This window comes from Schistocerca gregaria, chromosome X, assembly GCF_023897955.1.
Source record: "Schistocerca gregaria isolate iqSchGreg1 chromosome X, iqSchGreg1.2, whole genome shotgun sequence".
In the NCBI taxonomy this organism is placed as follows: domain Eukaryota; kingdom Metazoa; phylum Arthropoda; class Insecta; order Orthoptera; family Acrididae; genus Schistocerca; species Schistocerca gregaria.
The window spans coordinates 671,337,134-671,345,381 of NC_064931.1; positions in this window are offsets into that span (position 1 = coordinate 671,337,134).

The window sequence follows — 8,248 nt, forward strand, 5'->3', positions numbered from 1 at the left end:
TTAAGCAAAATGTAGACTAAGCTTTCCCAGCTAATGTTTGAATTTTAAATTCAGTCACAGTGTGCCTATATGGCATGTTTGTCTATCATTTTTCAACATATTTCTGTAAATGTTTTAAGTTTAATGTTCAATCTATTCAAATACGCCAGTGTACTCGTTCTATCCCGTTGAATGATGTAGTGTTGAGTTTCCAGCGTCCACCGTTAAACACAACGTAAACCAAGCTTTCCCAAGTAGTGTGACAGTTTACTGAACAGTATAGTATGTTACGAAATTTTGTCCAGTTGAGAAGACTAAACTTTATGAGTTTATATACGACACGTTTTATTTCACAAGTTATCTGTGAAGTTTAAAATCAAATTCTAGGCATTTAGTACACCATAACATCTGCACTGGCGAATAGTTATCCATTTCACTTATCAATAATTCGAGCGACGGTAAAAATCTTGTAACAGTGCTTACATCTCACCTTGTGCAGATAAGATCAGGAACCCTGTGATCACTTTATCAGTTTAAGTGTACACATGGCCTAAGTACTGCTGTCGGAAATACATTATTCTGATTCTATGTTAGAGAGGCTTATTATTCGTAAAGGACAAACTGAGTAACTGTTTCAGACTTTTGACAGTGGCATTCAAGCGACAAATATCACGAATATCTCTTCAGCTTTTAAGCGAACATGCTATACTATGTAATACAGTGATTAACATTTGTATCCCATGTGACATGTTTTATACACATGAAATACGAAACCAGATCTCCCACTTGTCAAATGTGACCGATTTTTACCAATTTCTCGCATCAGACAGGCCCAACTCAAGCTCTGAATGTCATACGACTTAGCCTCAAATATTGTTGGAGTATATATTAAGTTTTCATCTATTTAAATAGTATTGTTCACCACGGCGGTATGAAGCTCTATTATCATCCGGCTGTACCCTCTGTTGTGATGCTCTCAAGCTACAGAAACGAATTGCTTTCTCTAATTTCAAAAACACATTTTCAAAATTGTTGCAATTAGGATGAAGATCTACATAACGAACTCCATATGCCTTCTGTATGGAGCTTTTTGCGTAATACATCAGTGTTGCCAAGAAACATTTATAAAGTATCATTAAATACTGCCAAAATTTAAAAAAATCCTGAGCAGCTTCTCAAGTCATTAAATGAATCATATCACGTATTAGTGAAATGCATTTCTATTTCTGACAAACTGTTGCATGCTTCACAAGGTTACACATTTGCAACTTTCAGTGGAGCACACCAGACACAGACGTCACAGCAGTTGCAGAAGCTGATTTTGGCGAAACAACAATTCACTTGATACCGAGTGTATTCGTGGCAGTATGATAGTTTTCTATTTTTTGTGCATGACTCCCTTTGAGATGCCACTTGTTTGGACATGTTTTGTGGATACTGCAGCACTGTGTCTGCTAATATTAATACAGCACAGCTTATAAAAAATATGTCTGCTGTGTACAATGTTAATGTAACCCTTGTGTGTCTGTATATTTATAAGGCACAGTTCTGCGTTTTAATGGCTGTCTAAAGTATATTTCCGCCATCTTTAGTATGGATAGACACTGTGACTACTGTGTTCAGACGTGAGCTGAGTTTGTGATCCTCGCCACAGCTCCATAAAGTCGTGGCTTCGGTCATGCCGGCCAGAAGTGGGGATCTAAGGGTTTTCCAGCACGTCCCAGGTGTCCCCAATTAGTCCACTACTGTGGCCATCCAAGGTACTGCCTGCACTGAGGTTGACACATAAACTGTGGATGAGTGGAAAGTCATTCCAAGGTGTGGCCGCCATAGGAAGGCTTCCTGTGGCGTCGATTGAAGGACATCTTCGGTATATCTCATGATCAAGTATCAGGAAACCCCTGTTCCAAGGCAAGTCTTTTGGCCTACAAGATCTGGGCAGTCACAGAGGGTGGGATTCCTGGCAGTTGGGAGCTCCATCATTATGTGTTTCTTGAGGCCCCTTAGAGGTATCTCTGCCAGGGAGGATAAGAAATCCAGTGTGCATTCTGTGTGTATACTGGGAGGAGTGATGCCATATGTGAAACGGTGCTTTCATATGCCATGAAGGGCACACGGTGCAGCCAACTGCAGTCAGCTTATGTCAGTACAAACAATATGTGTCGAGTTTGGATCAGAAGAGAGTGTCTCTGATTTTGGGCAGCTATCTTAAGTGGTAATGATGACCTGTCTTGCTTGTGAGATAAAGGTGGAGCTCACCCTTTGTAGTATCATCACCAGGAACTACTGCAGACCTTTGGTAAAGAACCAGCTGGAGGGTCTGAATCAAAGGCTCAGACCGGTTTGCAAATGTGTAGCCTGCAGATTCCTCGACTTGCGCCATAGGATGGTGGATTTTCGGTTTCCACTTAATGATTCAGTGGTCCATTACACATAGGAAGCGGCTACACATGTGGTGGGGGCTGTGTGTAGAGGACCTGGAGCTTTTTCAAATTAAAGGGTCACAGGAAACTACAAAAAGGGCGTCAATCTAAAAGGGTGTAGTTGTATAGTGTTGTAGCTGTGGTGGAAAATAACCAGAGTTTCAAGTGCTAATAGAAAGCACTAAAGCTCAAATCGTTATAGGTACTGAAAGCAGGATAAAACCAGATACAAGTTTAGCAGAAATTTTTACAAAGGACCTAACCCGTTCAGAAAGGATAGATTAAATACAACTGGTGGTGGTGTTCATTGTGATCATAACTAATTTGCCTTATAGTGAAATTGAAGTAGATAGTTCCTATGAATTAGGTTGGAGAGAACCAGAATAAATTAATAATTGGTTCCTTTTACTGATCACCCTGACTCAGATGATAACGAAACTTGAGTCTCATTCCAAACAGGTACCTCACTCATACGAATATAGTTGGTGGTGATTTCAATCTACCCTCGCTTTGTTGGTGGAATTACATGTTTAAAGTCGGTGGTAGGCGTAAAACGTCATCCAAAGTCATACTGAGTGCTTTTGATTTTTCTGAAAACTATTTTGAACTGTTAGTTCAGGTGCCCTCTTAAAGTGTAAATGGTTCCAAAGTCGTATTTGGCGTCTTAGCAACAAATAATCCTGAACATACAGGAAGTATTATGAAGAATACAGGAATTACTGACCACAAGGGCGTTGTAGACTGAATACAGTAAAATTCAATAGTTTGAAGATGGTTTGACAAAACCTCTGATAAGCACTTAATTGTGAACTGCAGAGTAGTCATGTAGATGTGTTTGATTTGTTCTCATATTTTACGTTGAGCCATATGATTCCTATATACAGATATAAACTGTAATATTTAGATGACAAAATGTTATGCAGACGTGACTGACATGTATTGATATCTTTCCCAGATACACTTGATCATGGTTCAAAAGGTGATACTGTTATAGTGAAAACAATAAAAAAACATACAGTCATACGATGTCAGTGTTATGAAAACTATGCGTATGGTATGCAATAAAGGACAGATATTTACACTCTTTACCGAAGAAACTGGTAATAAACTGTAATCTGAGTCTTTGTCATACTTTTCCCGCTTAATATCAGTTATTACAAGAATGATGTGGTGACTTATCAATATTTGACTTCAAAACTTTAAGCAAGGGATTTCAGGACATGGTAGCAGAATATGGTACTGCATTATTAGGTAGAGACAAATTTCTTATAAAAGCTTTGAGTGACACAATACAAATTGCAGTTAAGCAAAATGCGACACAGTCTCCAACATTTTTGTGTGACTGGCCTTCTGTGCGTGTTTTGTCTAAATAGGATGACTAATCGTTAATTTTATCGGTGGAGTGATATTTTGGGGTAACTCTTCAAGTCAAACAAAAGTTTCCAGAGTCCAAAACCGTGTAATACGTATTATTTGTGGAGTAAACTCACGGACGTCTTGTAGAAACGTCTGCAAAGAACTGGGTATACTAACTACTGCCTCTCAGTATATTTACTCCTTAATGAAATTTGTCCTAAATAATATATCTCTTTTTCCAACAAACAGCTCAGTTCATACATACAATACCAGGAACAAAAATGATCTGCACAAGGACTTAAAGGCACTTACTTTAGTTCATAAAGGGGTCCACTACTCAGGAACACTCATTTTCAATAATTTGCCAGCAAACATAAAAAATTTAGTTACAAATAGAGATCAGTTTAAAAGGAGCCTGAAAGACTGACTAGTGGCCAACTCCTTCTATTCCATTGACGAATTTTTTAATAGAAACAAATGATGTGTTGTTTATATTTATACTATCAGTATTGTTATTTCAGCTTAAAAAAAAATAAAAAAAAATGTGACATGTTCCACACCCACAAGGATCTCCTCAACACGGATCTATGGAACGAAAAACTAATCTAATCTAATCTAAAATCTAATCTGGCCATCAACGGAATAGAAGGTAATGTTACCAGCAAATGGCAGTGTGTTCATACTGGATGAAACATCAGTATAATATCATATTGCTTAGCTCAGTGCTGAATGGTGAAAGGGATGTTATGAGAAACCATCTGCCTCACTGAGAGTCAGGTGATACAGAACAACAGAGATAGTGGCATTAATTAATCACTCACAGGCATTACTAAAGAAACTAGCACTAGCAGTAGAGTTCATTAATGGTCAGAGCAAAATTCGTTATGGATATTCTCAACAATGATGGTTTAGTAGGCTTTTCGCACTGATGAGAAGTGAAAGAATAGGAAAAGTCATGATCAAAAGTTTGAAAAATCAACATTTATTTCTATGACAAAATATATTCATACAAACATGTGAATCAATATTTAATGGGCAAAGAATAGCGCCCTTTTATTCTATTTACAGTGTTTTACCTTCTTTCTCAGTGTCAAATAATGTCAAAGAGACTGTATTTTCCTCCTACCATGGCTAAAAAAGGTCCTAGAGTTTCATTTATTTGTATGTATATTTATGCACACTATAGTGTTCTTTCTTTTTCCAGATACTCTAAAAACTAAATATTTCTTCACTTTTCGAAGTTTGGCCTCTTTTGTGGAAGAACACTCATAGAGAAAATACACAAATCCTGCGTCTTTTGCAATATTTCACAAAACAAAGCAAATAATTAAAAGTAAAGACTAAGAAGATACATAAGCACATAATCCACTACCATACATTAAATGAGTGCGGCGCTAATAGGTTAACTTTCCATGTTAGTAGACGACACCACTGTACCCTCCATCGCTGTCAGTGTCAAAACTTTCTTCCTGAGATTCCTTGATGTTGACATTCCATTTCATCCCACTTTGTTGATGGTCAGTATTTATTCCATCATTTGAAATGTAATGTGGACCATTATGATGTACAAGTCTGTTCTGTTCCACGATGTCCGCTGTGAATCGAGCCTTATCCAGCGAACCACATGTACCTATATGGGTGATGATAAACACCCTAGAATCACAATGATGCTGACTAGCAGGTTCAATGCAATATGATGTGAGGGGTTGAATTGAGACAGCACATTCCTTCATGACTCGAGAGATATGTCACACTGAGACACAGGCAATGCAGAAGATTATAGTTTATTTCTGGAAAGGGTTTCAAACCAAGGGTTTTAATTTCACTATTTAACTGTCTAAAATTGGTTTTTCAATGATATATGAATTGAGCTAATAAAATCCAACTGAAAGAGTTAGTTTTACTGTGCTGAGTAATGTTTAGCTTGTTGCTCACATATGGTTTCAAAATAAAAGTATACATTATCTTTTGATTATTAAATTAGCTGAATAAAATATTAATAAAACTTCCCTTTGTATTTTATATGGAAGTAAAATAAGTTAAAAAAATATGGGTTGATATTGCAGGACAGTGGCGCTGTAGTACATCTGTTCTACAGTACCACAGCAATCATGAAAGAATCCTGGTTACTCACGGCAAGATTTTTAATATCTAAACGTAATGAAGCAATGCTTAAATTTTCTGTATATTTACTATCATACAGCAGAATAAGGTTACCCATTTACTACACATAATCTAAATGCATGTATCCAGTTTGCAATGAGGCAGAGTAGACACCAACAATTGATGTTGATAATGATTTTACATGCACTTCCAACTATGAAAGCATAGTATAATTTTTTGGGCACTGCCCTTTCAAACAGTATTGATTAACAATTGACATTTATATTATAGTGCCCAATGAATAACATAAAGAACTGAAAATTCATGAGTATATAAAATGAGCATACTCAGAAATTTATCCAAGAGAAGGCAATATTCTAAAATTGCTGTTTTTGGTGTAATTTGTTTGATATGTTTGAAGGTATGTCACACACTAACATTTACAAGAGATACAAAAAACAGGCCACATCTCAAAAATGATAGGTGTCCACTCAATACGTTTTTGGTAGATTACTTTAATATTTAAAAGGTAGGTATATTTCATTAGCATGCATAAGTTACACCTCTTTAGTTTATTAATATGATTATGGATACCATATTTTTTGAGTTAATGATCACAAACTACACCTGCATATGACTCAAATGAAGTACATTCAAGAGTTATGAAATATAGATAGTAAAGCTAGTATATAACGATAATATTGAGTCTACATTGAATATTAGAGACGTAAAAATTAACTTACTCCCCGAAATCCTTTTGGATATCAATAAAAACAAGCAGCAAACAAATACCACCAATAAATATTCTAGATTGTGGAGACAGAGGAACCAAACTTTAAAAACCCCTAGTCTATTCAACTTTGATCACATCTGTAACCCTGTGTGCCTACAAAGCTTCACATTCGATTGTGTTAATGAATTTCTATCATCATTTCTTCTATTTTTGAATGTCAACTGACATAATTAAAGCTTGTCCAAATGCGTTATGGAAGCCACATTTTTCGTGTAGTTTGCATAAAATTCTTTCCACGCCTAGATGAATGTCAGAGACTTCACAAAACTACTACCAAACTGGCTTTTAGAAGTGACCCTTAGCAGCCTAGGACAGAAACAAGAATTTCTTCACATCACTTGCCAGACACCTTATTATGCAGCCTTTCCATCTGAACTGAGAAATCTGTAACTTTTTGACAGCATGTTGCATTGAGTTGCAGTCTGTAGAGACTAAAGAAGTTTGCGCTTCTCAAGGGGATATCTTTTCGACATTACAACTTGACATAATTTGTCTGTTTTCTAGCACAGAAAATAGCATTTTGTGTTTGTGACTTTGCATCCACAGCCAAATCATAGATGGGCGCATCTACAATATAGCGTGCCCATTTTTTCAGGGTCTGCTACAATTCCTGCACTGAATGTAGCCCTAGAAAGCCCTCATAGATCTAAGTTGTGCAAGATAGGAAGGGAGAGGCTTTGCAAGATTTTAAGATGGATTCCGCCCAGGTATGTTACAGGCACATTCATGTTCTGCTATTGAGGGAGGAAAGGAGTGTCTGGGTAATTAGCATCAGACTCAGCTTTCAGCTTCTGACCACTCCTTTTTATAGCTCAATAAGGGCTCCACAAGCAAGCGATGAAAAAAAACTGGGATCTCTATTTTGGCAATGTTCTATAAAATTCACATTCTCTTTGAATGCAAGGCAGCAATGAAGCCAGCATTGTGGGAATAACATATTTTTCTATGAACAACATAACAACGAAATAAACTTTAACTGTGTGCCAACTGTTAAATTCACACATTATTAGAGACTGCCCACCTTGGAATGGAGGACCAAGCATACAGATTAGGTTCCCAAATGAACGAGAAACTCGAAGACTTCTTAAGTAGCAGAATCCAGAATATTGTCCTCGATGTTGAGTGTTCATCACCACCAAGCGTATCGCCACGAGTAGCACAGGGAAATGCGTTAGGGCCACTCTTATTCTCTGTATAAATAAATGATCTGATGCACAGGGTGAGCAGTAATTTAGACTGAGGTGACAAAAGTTATAAGATAGAGATGCACATATGTAGAGGGTGGATGTATCCCATATAAAAGGTATAAAAGGACAGTGCATTGGCAGAGCTGTGATTTGTACTCAGGTCACTTATGTGAATAGGTGTCTGTCATGATTATGGCCACGCAATGGGAATTAACAGACTTTGAACATGAAATGGTAGCTGGAGCAAGACACACGGGTCATTCCATTTTGTAAATGGTTTGAAAATTCAATATTTCGAAATCCATAGAGTCAAGAGTTTGCTGGGAATACAAAAGTTCAGGCATTACCTCTCACCATGGACAACGCAGTGGCTGACAGCTATTGTATTGTATTGTGTGTTAACCGGG